The 16,444-nt window shown below is 40.8% G+C and overlaps 1 protein-coding gene across 1 annotated transcript in view; it reads left to right on the plus strand.

Annotated features, from left to right (window-relative positions):
- LOC116853151 (receptor-type guanylate cyclase gcy-28-like) overlaps positions 1–16,444 on the plus strand; it is a gene marked incomplete at its 5' end in the record, with an annotated part of 175,096 nt that overhangs the window by 136,673 nt on the left and 21,979 nt on the right. The gene's annotated exons all lie outside the window — the stretch shown is intronic.

A 16,444-nucleotide genomic window follows, 5' to 3' on the forward strand; every position in this document is an offset into this window, starting at 1 on the left:
CTTTCTATACAAAAATTCCGGTTTCATATTTACATACCTGGTAATGTTGAAAAAATGTTGAATTGCAACAATGTCAATATTGCAGTAACATTGAGAAACATTGAATTAACGTTCACAAACCTTGATATAATGTAAAAATGATTAATATGAAGCTCGATTTCAATTGTAAAGGGATAAAATAATCGTTTAGATATTTTATGCACTATATATACAAATAGTTTTTGAGGAAGCATGATGATTGGAGCGCATTGATAACAGGATGAAATGAAGCAGACACTAACTATGATATTCCATGTAAATCTGAAATCTAAAAGTGTCCCATTCTTAGCATCTAATTACTTGGACAATAAACACTTCTAGTTATGAGTTCCATCGAGAGGAATAGAACAGTAGGGGAGACCGGGGCTGAAAGTCACACGGATCGGTTCTCACAAAGCTTATATCTCACTTAATAAGTATAGAAGAATTTTCATCTCTATAGTGTAGGTTGCCTGTAACATTGTAATTAGTTGTACGTAATTGTTTATAGCCAAAGCATCGCATGTGGTATTTATAAGTATTTTATTTTTAAATCGAATGTGCAAATAAATTCTTTTTGGTTCCTATTTTTAATGTTTCGTTTGTTTTGGGATTACGTAATTACTCTGTAATCGTAAAAAATATTATACTTTTCGCTAATTGTTTTTATACGCTGTTAATAATTATAGCAACATAAATATAATCTTGTTCTGTCCACATGAACGTTTGGGGTGAATTGACTCACATGTAGTAGGTTTGATTGTCACACGTTGCCAGACCTTACGCATGTGAATGGAAGCACGTATATATGATTGCCGCATATTGTTATAACTAATCCGGTTAGAATAAGAGGTTATATTTATATTGGTTTTCAGTAGATCTGAGTTTATATGATTTCTGTTGATATAATTATATATGTATGTGTGTGTGTGTGTGTATGTGTATGTATATATATTTATATTTATAAATACAATTTTCAATTAACAAATATATATGATTTGCGACGCCTTTTCGCGAGCGACGGCAGACAGTCGCCTGTCCGCCGCATCGGTAAATTGCCGTCGGCCCCAGTTTACGTCACAACGCGAAACGATAAGTTGGACGCCAGGTGCGGAAAAGGCCCCATCACCTTGATAACCGCGAAACGTAAGAATCGACACAAAATTCGCGTGCCCCGGAAACTGTCGGGACCGATAGCTCCCCATGATTTAAGTCGGAGACGGGATGGGTTCAGGAATGACACAATTGATTCCAAACGTGATCGATAGTAATAGATTTATTGACGAGACTCTCGCACGTCTCGGTAATACACGCGAGGTGATGTTCACAAAAGAAAGCGCGAACGCGGTATTGTACTCGCGACAATTAAAACCTGAGGACGATCTCCTTGGGTGAGCCTTTTGACGCGCAGCCGCTCCGCGGACGGGACAACGGTATGCGAGACAATAACGACACGAATGATAACAAAATACGGAGCAGATGGGAGGTCTTACAAAAACGACGGCGTTCCCTGTGGATGACCTGCAGTGGTGGCGGCGATGGCGATCCTCCGGACGTCTCAGTACCCCCCCTCTCTATCCCCCTCTCCCTCTCCCTCTCCCTCTCCCTCCCCCCTCTCTCTCTCTCTCTCTCTCTCTCTCTCTCTCTCTCTCTCTCTCCCTCTCTCTCCACGCACTCTCGATACGGTAATTACGGAAATCGTTCTTTGTCTGTGCGCGGCGACGGTCGCTGTAAGGCTGCTGATCCGTCGGCTTCCGCAGGACCGCGTATCCTCGTAGGTCCTCCGTCGCTTCCCTTCTCGCCCAGCGGCATTCGGCATTCGGGAATCGGCAATTTTCGGTAAATCTGTGTCGAGACATTACCTGTCTCGAGACACTGTTGCCGTCGTGGATCGGCTCGCGGTCTCCATCGGTGCTCCAGTTTTTTTCTGCTAGCATCCTCGCGACAGTCTCGTTCTCCTGCCGTGTCCGCCGAGCGCCTGCTAAAAGTAAACACAGTTGAGCGGTACACACTTGCTCTATCGGTAGCTGTGCTCTCGTTATCAAATATTCTAATCGTTATAATCTTCGATAATGCAGAGCGATTGGGAATTCGGAAATTTTCTAACGCCAAATTTAAGGAGATCGATTCATCTGAGCGAGAGCGATGAACCGTTGGTCGATGCTTCTTCGTCCCTCAAAGTTCTCAGCTCCGTTGGTCCTGGTGGCCGGCAAGGGAAGCCGAGGGGCACAAAGTGTGGGACGCGAGGACCTTCAAATCTGTTCCACTCACACAAATTGACTCCGATATTTGTCCTAGAGTCTCCCACAAACAAAAATACGCTGGGACGCGATAATCAGTAATCTTCGCGAGAATTCTTTCGTGATACGCGAGGAACTATCGCGAAATCGGTACGCTTTCCCTGAGACGGGCGCCTCCGAGGCTGCCACGTCACAGATTATATATTGATACTTGGTTATATATAATTAACTTCACTATAACATTACAAACACTGTTACAACAAGAATTATTTGTCATGTTTTCTCCATATAGAAGACATGTGACAATTGACCCAGAGTATGATGTGGGATGTCACATTTTTCCGATCTTGCTTACGACTACATACTTTCTTTATGCATAAATATGGTTTATATTTTTTTTTCTTGTACCTAAAAAATGTAGCTATATTAAAATGTACTCAACATTCTGAAATATTGCATACGCCATTTTATTTTTATCAATATGTAAAAAGTGTGACAATTAGACCCGGTCCCCCTATAGTTTGAAGGGATTCTAACGTAATCCAAAAAATGTCGTTATTGATACCTTCCCTTTTGTAATGTTTTTTCTCGATAAGTTTCATAATGCATCCCATACCCAATAAGAGAATTAGCTTTTTAGCAATTTTCAGGAGATATGTTTTAGATATCCTATAAATATTCTTATAGATATGGAATATGTTGCATTATCAAGGAAACGTGTTGTTACACTTAATCAGCCGACTGTATAATTGCAGAATTTTGGATTAGAACAAAGGATTCGTCGTGGATCGCAAATCAGTTGCGAGTCTTTGCCGCCGGCAACGGTCTTTACTACTGTCGGAATTTATAAGGGTGAGAGAGTAGCTATAAAAAAGGTCACGAAGAAGAAGGTAGTTGATATCACCAAGAAATTGCTCTGGGAGATTAAGCAAGTCAGAGATGTCACGTCAGAGAACACTGTTAGGTATTTATCTTCCGATACTGTAAACTTAACAAGATTTTCTCGAAGAAATAATGTTTGCAATGGAATAATTTTGTTAACATGTTAACTGCTGCGTCAATTTTTATTGATTATTTCAAAACTCAACTAAAGTTTTAATTATGAAAAAAATAGCAAATAAATATAATTCGGATATTTGATGTATTTGTGATATTTATGAGCTTAGCATACACAAGGTTCTTGCTCGATTTCATAATCGCTCATGAGGACTTTGATAATAATAAATAAAAAAGTTCAATTCAGTTTTGCGAAAATTGCAATAATGATCAAGATATTTATTGTTTATTAGAATTAGAATTATTATTTATTGTTTATTAGAATAGATATTGTTTATTTATTAGTTTATCAAGGTATTTATTAGAAGATTTGTAAATGACGCTCGATATGGAACATGAACTGTAGTAACGACGTTTATCGTCGTGTGTTTGTCAAATTGAATATTAAGTCAAACTGAGCAAAACATTTATTTACCATTTTGCAGATAACCACATAGATTTAATTATTTAAAAATTTTTAATTATATAAGGAAATTGTTCCACAATTTTACGTGATAATGCATTAATCTTCTTTAATTAATAATTAAAAACCTGCGCATTTGAAACATAGTAGAGAACCTTTTTATTCAGTTTGATATACACAAACACATAATAACAGACATCATCATTGTAGTTCCCCAGGCAGCAACGTGACGTGATTTTCTTGTCAGTATTTGGTCATTTGTGACATCAATTGTAGAGTGGCGGGGCAATGTGATCTAAGTGCCAAAACAATTTGAATTTATTTTTTTCATCCATAGTGATCTATGTTACATCGCCAATGCAGTGCTGTTTGATCTATCTCTAAATTCATGCTCCTTCTAGTTGAAAGAAGCGTCACTAGATGGTGCATGATGTATGTCCAGTACTATATTATCGCTCAAAGTGATGATCTAAGTACCTTACTCTGTGACTAGGTGGCTCTGCTTCATTTATCTGAGCGTCATTTTCTTTGTTATATTTGGTAAATCTGTACGTAAGCGTGTATTCTTGTGTGAAAAATGGATAAACAAGCTTTTAGTACGAGTGAATCTGCAAAGAACAATCACAAAAGACAAAACGAAAGTGAAGCTCATGTGAGCGGAAAGCCATACGTAACGGATAAAACACGAAAACTGAAACCTGCTAAAAGACAGCCACCCAGTGAAGTTAGTATTTTCTACTGAATACAATCTGTTCGACTATTTACTATTTTTTGTTTCACTTCACGGTGTCTGTTAATTTTGTTTCTATTTCACGTATCTAAGCATTAGTACATGTTTTACCAAAATGATGCTTTCTTTCTTACTTGGATTTTGCTAATATGACTGAAAAGTTACTAATAAGTTGTATGTTCCTTTTGTTTCAGGTGAGGTGCAAATGTAAATACGACTGTAAAGATGTGGCAGGGATGAAGGTGAAGCTATTCGAAACGTTCTACAAATTGGAACACAATGAACAAGTTACTTCATGGGACTAATGCAAATTTCACCAGTACAGAGACGTCGCCACGATAGCTACAATGAACCATCAGAGAGCCGAAGGCAGTACTCCATAAGTTTTACGGCCCCAGATGGAGAAGGAAACTTGAAGAAGATGTGTAAAAACATCTTTATAAATATTTTTGACATAAGCCCTCAAAGGATTACGACACTCATCAAGAGAAAAAAAAGTGGAATTACAACCTTCAAGGACAAGCGTGGTGGTGTGAGGAAATTTATGTACACTTACAATGATGGAACCATTGTGCAAGAACATATTAATAGCTTCTCTCGTGAGGATAGCCACTATAATCGCCATAAGTCACAGAAGGTTAGAAGGAATATCTCAACCCAGACCTTAATGTGAATAGACTCTAATGCTTTCAAAATAAAGTATCCCACAATAACAGTCACCTATAAGTTTTACCGGGCTGTATTTCTTAAGGATTTTCCAACCTTATCATTTGATACGTGTAAAACGTGTGATTCCCTGTATGTTAAATCGAAGAGTCAAGATGTCAGTGTTGCAAGATCAACAAAATGTGATCTTGAGTTACATCACCGCCAAGTAGAGATAGTATTCCAGACCATGAAGAATGATGCTACAAGTAGCACTCTGCCAGACAGTGATACTTGCACTATAACAATAGACTTGCAGAAAGTGTTTTCCCTGCTAAGACTTACCCACAGCAGTATGTACTATTCTCGTCAACTTTCATGTTATAATTTCGGGATCCATGTGGTTGATATTACAGATAGTATTACGTGTATGTGGTACAAAGGCCAGTCAGGAAGAGGAGGGAATCAGATGGCTTCCTGCATATTACAGGCATTAAACACCGGACTTCTCAGCATTTACAAACACAATCTGTGTGTATGGAGTAATAACTGCGCAACCAATTAAAAAACTCTAAAATGCTCTAAAAATGCTTTTGTTTTTATAGCTGTGTTCCGAAATTCACTGTCAGTACCGAAAATCTACCGTATACGTGAGATAAACTATACATTTTCAGTACTGGCAGTGAATATCGGAACACAGCCTGTATATGTTCCTTGTGTCAATTGGTTTCTATGATACCATAGATCACAAATTTCTCGTTTCCGGACATTCATTTTCGTCATTGGATCGTGACTTTGCGCTTATAGAGAAACGTTGTAGGTTGCAAAATGTGGAGGATGTGAAAACTGCTATTGCTACCGCAAGATCTTTGTGGCCCTTTAAAGTGCTGAACATGGGGGATACAAAATTTTTTTAATTTCAAACATATCACATCTAAGTACATTGACACATCCAAACTAGGTATTACCAAAGCTACGTGGTTGCGAATCACCAAAGATCATATAGGGATAGTTCTGTACAAAAAAATGATATTGCATTTTGGGAAACATGTCGTGTGACGAAGGCAGGAATCACTGACACCCACATAAAGAATGCAAAATTTTCAAGCCTGCCTGATGAGATACCTCTCAGTGAATTAAAAAAGAAATACATACGCCAGATGCTTGATTTTATGGATGAGGAAAACAAACAGTTTTTTTAAGAATCCTGTCCGTCTAAATGCCTACTGGCGGTGATGGTGAACAAGGACTTAGATTTGTTGGATAATTATTAGTGAACTTAGATCTTTTCCAACTTTCTCAATATATTCTGGAAAATGTGTATAATTTTTTTTACAAAGTTTCTTATGTAACATATAGTTTTCATGTTTCCGTAGTATATTCTGTTTTTTTAAATAAAATTTTGTTTCAACAGTGTTCCACAGATGTAATTTTCACTTTCCCTTAAAAGATGTTTTTTGGCATTTAGATTACATTGTCCCGCCACTCTACAATTATCCTTTTATAATTACGCAATACTGACGTGAAAATAACCGGAATAAGTCACAGTCCACCGACGTTATAATAAATCGTGAAAATAATATCATAAAGAGACGTAAAAGTGACGTGTTGAAATATCCTTAATTGGTTCTATTTTCTAACAAAAACTATTTATAATTGTCAGCGTTTGCTGATTTTACTTCAAAATTTTAGATTACTTGATTCCAATGTTACATCACATTTAGAACTTCTCACTGGCACTGGGACTCGAACTTGGACCATGAGACATCTCTGGATTATGAATCTGTTGCTTTAGACACTACACCATTTCTTCGATCGATATAAACGTCTTACACTTCGTCTATATGTGTTGTACTTATTACACAGGGTAATATAATTTTTCGATAATATGATTTAATAAAATGATTTAATTTTAATAAAAATTATATTTTTCGTACTTTTATTGTTAATTTAAACCTTAGCACTCTAATGAAATAACGTCTACAAAATCTCGCACATTCTATTTCGTTATCTTTAAATTTTTATAGTAAACATTTTTTTATTGTTATAGTATTTTGTTTAATAGTAAACATTTTTGTATTTTTGTATTTTTTAATTTTTTTATTGTTAACTGTTATTAAATAGATAAAGTTATAAAAAACTTTGAGTAATTATAAAAGAGTAATTATAAAAGAGTATAAAAGATAATTTAATAAAAGAAAAAATCTACCTTACCATATAAGATTTAATTAAATTAATTAAATGTACGTACACACACGCGCACACACACACGCACACACACACACACACACACCACACACACACATACATATACAAAGGGGGTAAGGTTAAGTTAGATTTAGCCAGCAGCAGGTGTAGCGCAACTTAGTACTCTAAGGGCCTTAGCTTCTCCCTGCTGAAGATCGTGGTGCGGGGTAAAAAGGCCCACCCTTTCCGAGGTGCTCCTGTCTAGCAGAACACCACGGATCTAGACCAGAAAAGATCGAGAAAACATTCCTTGCTCCAAGCTGTCGTGTCGTGGCTAATGAGTACTGCACCGGGGAATACGGCGCCGGGTGTCTCGTTCTTCTAGCAAAACGGCACCCGATATACTACCTACTGCTGTCGTGGTCATGTTTCGCAAGTAGTAGGGTGGGGGTCTTAACTCCACTGCCCGGACCTAGAGGAAAACTCTCTAAATAACCACAAACCAAAGGTGGAACAGCTTGCGACCATAGTTGCGTGTCCGAGGGGATGCTCGGCCTTAAGCAAGCGAACTCTGGAGACAAGGGGACCTCCAGTTTCATAATCCCCTTACTGTGGCATGTGAGGCTCTGCTGCAATGGACCGTCAATTTCCCTAACTTCTCGGGACCAAATATGGAAACAGAGAACAAGAAATTACAAATAGAGGATAATGCTACTCTGAACGCATCAAGGATGAAAACATCCACCAATGAGGATTGTGTGGCAAAGGCACTGACTGCCCCCGCAACTAACTCAAATAGCAGCTCCGACGTGGAGGACGTTGCTCAATAGTTACAGGAGTCAGTAGAAAGGCTCCAACTGCGCGACAAACGCCTCAGTGGTACTGCGCGCAAAAGACTGAAGTGGCTCCTGAAGCAAGGGATCTCTGAAGAACAAGCCAGGGTCCAAGCCGCTGAACCAATCAACCCGGAGGGCAAGGGGACTAAGTGTACCCGATCCGGTGGCTCTACACCGGAAACGTTGACTAAGCGACTAAAGCCAAGGGGGTTGGATGAACCCCAGACTATTTCTACGACGCCAAAAGATACCGTCCCGGCCGTCAGCTTTAAACTAGCTGTGGAGGGCATAAAAATAGGAACCCTGCAAAGTTACCCGGAGCAGAGCTTCTCTAACGAGTAAATAAAGACTATTCAAGAGGCAATACTCCAAAAGATTATGGACCTGGAGGAAGGCTCGGTGAAGCCCAAATTCCTTGGCTCCACTTACAGGGCTGGATGGATGGTTCTAAACTGCGCTGACAAAGCCACCGCGAAGTGGCTGAAGGACAGTGCGAGCTCCCCAGCACCTTAGGAGGGGACAAAACTAAAGACAATGGAAGAAAAGGACCTCCCCAAGGCCATCATAGTGAACGCCTTCTTCCCGAACAGCACGCAGGACAATAACGAGAGGATTCTAAAACTCATCAAAGACCAGAATGAGAGCCTCAATGACTGGAGGATCCTCAAGAGGATTCAATAGGGCACTACCGTACATCTCACGATGTCAGTGGATGGGCCTTCCCACGATTCTCTGAAGAGGAATGGCTTCAGGGGAAGTTTTAAGTTCGGAGAAGTGACGATAAGACTGAAGAGCGCTGCAAAGCCTCCAGCAAAGCCCCAATCAAACAAGGGTCCGAAGGAAGCCACCTCTTCGGGTCCACCAGAAAAGCCGGCATAAAAGGGAGTTATGAAGCTCTCGAAACCGACCAAAAACAAGGGAGTAGTCGGAAGCCATAATGTGGAGGGAGACGATAGTGCTAAAACACCTTCTCAAATCACTTCCGCACTCGGAAAAAACTCCAACAAAACTACTACCAGTAATGGCAGTAAAAATCCTGCAAGTAAAGCTGCAACATAATAAAGCAGCCGACGTGCCAAGCAGGATTTTCAACAAGCGTATAGACATTGCTCTGATCCAAGAGCCATATGTCTATGAAGGCCTAGTCCGCAGGCTAGCAACCAATGCGGGTAGGCTGATTTATGATAAAAATGTGGAGAGGCTAAGGACAGCTATCTTCCTCAAAACACACATTAAATTCCTACCTCTTCCTCAGTTTACTTGCAAGGACCTTGTAGCAGTGCAAGTGATGCTGGCCACTGATAGGGGGGGGGGGGCAAGAGGCTATTATTGCCTCGGCCTACTTCCCAGGAGACTCATCTGAGGACCCACCTCCGGTAGAGGTCAGAAACCTCATCGATTTCTGTCGAATGAAGAACAGAGGACTTATCCTCGACTGTGACGCTAATGCACACCATACGATATGGGGAAGCACGGACATCAACACTAGAAGTGAGCATCTTTTTGAATATCTGTGCCAAACTAACTTAGAAATAATTAATAGGGGGAAAGAACCCACATTTGTTACCAGAGGCAGTTAGGCTAGAGATGCTAGATATTACCCTGGCAACTCCACTGCTTGGCTTCAAAATTACCAATTGGTACATCTCGCGGGAGACCTCGCTCTTGTATCACAGGCATATAGTCTTTGATCTAATGCGAAAGCATTAGCGACCTTCCTGCTGCGCATCGCCTCCAGAAAGCGATCGCAAGGGACCACTCCAACCAACTGGGCCATCTGCAGAAGGCAAATGGCGAATTCACAGACAGCGCCAGGGAAATGTTGGAACTTCTACTTAGTACTCATTTCCCGTGCGCTCACAGTATAACAGATAACATTGTGGAGGATGGGGAGGAGGGGACCCTCGAGCCTCGCTATCCCTGCCGCCTCAAAGGATTGGCCAACCGCATCTTCAGGCCGGATAGGGTGAAGTGGGCTATTACAGCCTTGAAGTCCTTTAAATCACCTGGAGGGGATGGTATCTTTCCGGCCTTGCTGCAGAGGGGCTTAGACTACCTCCTGCCACATATCATCTGTTTCTATAAATATAGCTTCATGTTGGGACACATTCCAAAACCATGGAGAGAGTATCTCTCCATGGTTAACGTAGTTTTTACACCTAAGGGCGGAGGGAAACTAAGTTCACAACCAAAATCTTATAGACCGATCAGTCTCACCTCCTTCCTGTTGAGTGAATGGAAAAGGTGCTTGATCAGTATATAAAAAGTGAGGTGCTAGTGAATGCACCACTCCACAAAAATCAGCATGCCTATCAGAAGGCGAAATCTACTGTCACCGCTTTGCACTGCTTAGTGCACAAAATAGAAAGAGCTCAGGAGAACAAAGAGATAGTCCTATGCGCCTTCATGGACATTGAGGGAGCTTTTGACAACACCTCGATCAGCTCTATAGAGAATGTAGCCAATAGTAAAGGCTGCCACCCTGCGATCACTGCATGGATTAAAGCTATGCTAATCGGACGCAGGGTCAAGGCTACAGTGACGGGGGAATCAGCGATAGTCAGTACTGTAAAGGGGTGCCCTCAAGGTGGGGTACTATCTCCGCTTTTGTGGTCGATGGTCGTTGACGACCTCCTAAACACACTGACTAATAGTGGATACGAGGTGCAGGGGTATGCCAACGACATGGTCATCGTCATCCGAGGGCAGATGGATGCTATCGTATCACAAAAAATGCAGAATGCCTTGAACATCACTCAGCAATGGTGTAGAAATAAGTGTCTTCGTATTAACCCTGACAAGACTACCATTGTGCCCTTCACGAGAAGAAGGAAGCTACATCTAAAAGCACCCATTCTGGATGGCACAACGGTTGGCTTCAAGAATGAAGTTAAATACCTCGGAATAATCATTGATCAGAAAATGACATGGACTTCCCACCTAAACAAGATACATCTCAAAGCTATTTTGGTACTGTAGACTTGCCGCAAACTCCTGGGCAGGAACTGGGGTCTTAGACCCAAAATGATCCATTGGTCATATCTAGCAATAATCAGACCCATGGTCATTTGTGCGGCGCTGGTTTGGTGGCTAAAAACTGAGCAAAGAACGGCGCAACAATAGTTGCAAAAAATCCAGCGGCTTGCATGTTTGAGCATAACGGGTGCAATGGAAACCTGCCCCACTGCAACTATGGAGGCCCTGCTAGACTTATCGCCTCTTCATCTTTTGGTGCAAAGTGAGGCTGCCAGAGGTGCCCTCCTGATAAGCGACAACCGTAAGCCTTCGTCAACCAGCCTTGCTAGACATTTGAGAATCCTCAGGTCAGATGTGTTGGACGTTATGGCTCAATTACCGATGGATGCTATAAAGACAAATTTCAACTTCGAGCAAAAATACATAGCCGTCCTATTAGACCGAGAGACATGGGCTCTGAGGGGTCCCTCTTTCAAGAGGGGAGCTCTGCAGTGGTATACTGATGGCTCAAAAGGTGCTAATAGGTCGGTGGATCTAACTGCCACATATCGATTCCTATGGGCAATGCTCCTACCATATTTCAAGCAGAGGTGTATGCCATAAACCTTTGCGCCATAATCAATCGTGATAAAAGTATGAAAGGCGCGACAGTTGACATTCTTATAGACAGTCAGTCTGCTCTGAAGGCTCTGATAGCCTACACATGCGACTCTAAGCTGGTCTAGGAATGTATAACTAACCTCAAGCAACTGGCCGCAAACAACCACGTAACGCTTTGGTAGGTTCCAGGGTATGAGAGCATAAAGGGTAATAAGATGGCGGACGAACTCGCTAAGAAAGGTTCAAATTCACCTATGACGGGTCCTGAGCCATGGTGTGAAGTCACAAAGAGCCACTTTAAAAGAGGCATCCGCAAGTGGGAGGACGGGCTGAAAAACGCACACTGGCACGGTATGGCGGGACTGTCTCAGGCCAAAAAGTTCATTTCTTTTTCGCCGCACAGAATAAGGGATATTCTGTCCCTCGAGAAAAGGGACCTGACTACCTTAGTGGGCCTATACACAGGTCACTATCAATTAAAATATTTTTTGAACAAGATGGGTAAAACGGAATATGACATTTGTCGACTTTGCGGGAGGACGGCTGAAATAGCCGAGCACATTCTGTACAATTGTCCGGCAATCTGCCGAAATAGACATAGAGTGCTAGGGGAGGCTTTTGTCATCTCAGAGATGATCAGGGAGCTAGATCCCATGCAGGTGATAAGTTTTTATAACGGAATCAACCTTCCCCTATTTTGAGTAAGGACGCGGTCACAATAGATCTAGTCAAGGTCGCAGTGACGAAGCGGCTGTTTATAGCAGTATCCTTTCTGTTTAATCTAATCTAATCTAATCTAATATATATATATATATATATATATATATATATATAATATACAAATTGTAACAGTCAAACTCCTCGTGTCGGGTGTTTGTTGTATCGCCAGGAGTGTCGCTCGTCGGAGTCCGGGGTGGTTAATTGATTGACACCAGCAAGTAACAATAGATAACAGTTTATTTGGATTTCAATGTATAGAACAACGGTGTAAACCGCGTGTAGCTCGGTGTGAAACGGCGCCAGTAATCGGATCGCGTTTTCGGTCGGCCGCGTCTCGCGGTTTGGTAGACGGGGCGAATGACGCGAAGACGGCGTGTCGCGAGAGACAAGTCGCGCTGATTTCGCGAATCGCGATGCGGGCAGGTCGGTGGCCGCGGGGGCCCGACGGTAAAGTCGGTGTTTGCATGTCACAGCACGCGGCGCGATATATCGGGCGATTCGCTTATCGCCGAAACGAAATAGGTAAGTATCGACAACGTTCGATCGAGTGCAGCAAACACACTGGCTCGTGGACTTGCACGGGAGTTCGGGATACGATCGGTACCAAGAAGGCTCGATCGTGTTCGCGAACACATGAACTCGTAGGCCGGTCGTTGGATCCGGATAGGAAGGCGAAGTCGGTGTCAAGAGCTCTCGACGGAGATAGCGAACACACAATCTCCTTGTGCCAGTTTTGCCTATACGGGTGCGGAAGTTGACGGGAAGGCAAAAACGATACGGTCGAAGTCCTCGCTCTCTGCTCTTGAGCATCGAGTTCGGTGTACGGTCCGGATCGGTCTCTCCACTTACTTCTCGGCCACGGTTTATATACCGTATCTTTACATTTGACGTTGTTGACGTCCCGCGTCCGCGATGTTGTTTTGGCCTATGCTAGGCTTGGCGCATGTTTATGTTTATCTTATTTGTTTGGCGCTTAGCGCAGTTTACAGCCGACGGTTGTTGTGTCGGCTGTGTTAGTGATGATGCGTGTGAGGCATCGTCACAAAATTAATTCAGATAGCCAACTATCTGTGAGAATTCTTTATGAACTTCTATTCATCTCTATGCTATCTGAGTTAACATTTTCTCATTAACATATTTTTAAACATCATCCTACTAACTAGATAATTGCAACAATGCAATGCTTGTAAATAATAAATGGTAAGACAAGTTCTATAAGGCTTATTCCTAGGAATCGAATGCTTGTCAAAAGAGTCAAAATAATCATGTCTTTTAAACGTCAGTTATTAGTTATTACATGACGTCTGGGACTGGTAATCACCATTCATCAACATGAAAATGACGTGATGTTGCTGCCTAAGTCATCTACCATATCAAGAGTTATTTACAAATATTCTTTAATTAATATCGCGATAATTATTATAAATACAAATTTCGCAAAACGAGACTTTTATGTTCCCTCAATACACTTTCACGAGAGATTGTGAAATTAATCTAGGACACCTTGTACATGGAACATCTGACGATAAACATATATTTATTTCACATACATGTAGATTAGATCAAATTGAACAAAGAAAGTTCTTCTACAATTTTGATAATAACATAAAATTTCATTATTAATTAAAAAATATCAGTGAATAATAACGTTTAATATTGTAAGTAAAGGAGAGACGGTACCCCATGCTGCCCCCTCCCCTGGATCGTGTTAATTAACGCTCAATAAGTATTAATATCTTGAGTATTAATAATCTTGAAATGGCCAAGCCGTTTAGGCTGACATCGAAATATAACCAAAGAGCGGTGGTTATTGAAGGTGTCAATGCCGGAAAGACGCCAAGCAAAATAATCGAGTTCTTCGGATACCCCAGGTCAATGATGTATGATATTGTCCAGAAGTACGCGGCCTCGGAGGAGTCCGATATACTTTTCACTATATACTTTTCTCTTCCCTAGGGGAGGGGAATGAAATGGTAAGAGAAAAATTACAACCTGGATTACTTAGTAATTCAGAAATAAACTGGGAAGACTATTGAGAAAATTATAATAAACCATAATGAACATGACCATAAATGTAGTAAAAGTTATTATTTGATATTTGCCTGATGCGGTAACAGCTGTGTGCTTCAGTGAATACACGAGCAAGTTGCAGCGAGAAAGTCTTTTGGCCTTGGCGGCCTCAGAGAGCATCTGTCGAACCTTGAAGACGTAGGATTTGTATTTGAGGTCCTCTTGAATCCGACGAACGGTGGCGTCGCTCACCCCCAAGACTGCCGCTAATTTTGCGAGTGAAGTCCCTGGGTCTTTCGAAATAAAGTTTTGTGCTTTTCGAATGAGTTCCGGAGTCCGTGTCGCCTTCTCCCGTACATGTATTTTCCCCACCGGAGTACAAGAGCCCACCTCGGACTCCTCCGAGGCCGCGTACTTCTGGACAATATCATACATTATTGACCTGGGGTATCCGAAGAACTCGATTATTTTGCTTGGCGTCTTTCCGGCATTGACACCTTCAATAACCACCGCTCTTTGGTTATATTTCGATGTCAGCCTAAACGGCTTGGCCATTTCAAGATTATTAATACTCAAGATATTAATACTTATTTTACTCCCGTCTTTGGCCTACCTTTGCGCCATCTTGGCACTTGGCACCTACTGCTGCATTCTAATATAGCGGAAATGTCAAATTCAAATTTGTCCGGATTTAAGTGGCGGACCCTGTATATCTCAAAAGGAATAATGGACAAGAAATCAGTCCAATCTGGCAATCCGTCCTCCCGGTTTCCAAAACATGATAGACAACAAATTTCCCACCATCATCCCCCCTGCCAACCCCCCACCTTCTTGTCTCCTCTCCCTGTACCAACTACTATATAAAGGAAGACCTCTCAGGAACAACTCGGCATCAAGTCGTTCCTCCCTGATGAAGCGGACTGAAATGTTTGCGAAACATCGGAATCAAACAAAGAAAAATCCACGCATACCCCCGCTTTACGATAACGCTTCTTGATCTTTGTATTTTAAAAACGAGACGTGTTCTCTCGCATCTTACTCTTTGTCTTTTCCCTTTCTTTTTCCAACTACAATTTCAAATTTCTTTTTTAAAAATGTTAATCGATAAAGAAAAGATAATGCTGTTCCTTTATCGAAAATTTGGAGACCATATTAGATCATATGAAGAAGTAACTGATCTACACATTCAATGTTGCATATCCTGATCGCAATTTTATTTCTAAATCCACCGTTCAAAAGACAGTGATACGCTTTTACGAAACAGAAACAGTTAAAGACCAAAATTCTTTCAAGCCTCATAACTCTAAATATACCTAATAAAAAAATACTTTATTATAGGTTTTCGGAAAGCCCTTAACCTTTAGAGGACGGGGGTGGTCTATATATCGACCACCCTGATAACACAAACTATTTATTGTTTTTAGGTTAAATTTGATGTATTATATAAGAAAAAAGTAGTGAGAAAATTCCTAGAGACTGTTAGACCTTGAAAATTGATTTCAAGGTCAAATAAAAGGAGTTGTAAAGCTATTTTTTGTTTCAATTATTTTTTTTAAATCTCAAAATAATAATTTCAACATTCACTAACAATAATAAATTGATTCCAACTCTAAAGAACTTATATCTCACCCGAAAAAATTCAAAATGGCGGATTCAATATGGCCACAAAAAATTAGAACGTCTCCATTGTACGAAAATGGAGGGATTTTTTCGATTTATTATTAGAAAATTGAAGTTTTCTAACAATAAATTGAATATAAATAAATTGAAGAATCGCTATTCAATTCAATATCTCGAAGACAGCTTTGACCTTGTTGATTACGATTTTAAGGTCAATTTATTTTTTTCGCTACTTTAAGCTTAAAAATACTATATCCACATCTATTGATACCCTATCTGCAAAAAAATTACTCAAACATTTTTCCATTACTTTTGAACTCTGCTTTGAAGTAGTTCGTTGATGGACCGCTAGGTGGCTGCCAATGCTCCACAAGTAAAGTGGATTCTTCGTAGTACTTATATA

This window comes from Odontomachus brunneus, unplaced genomic scaffold, assembly GCF_010583005.1.
Source record: "Odontomachus brunneus isolate Ranch 3 - 2012 unplaced genomic scaffold, Obru_v1 Obru_scaffold_282, whole genome shotgun sequence".
Classification (NCBI taxonomy): Eukaryota; Metazoa; Arthropoda; class Insecta; order Hymenoptera; family Formicidae; genus Odontomachus; species Odontomachus brunneus.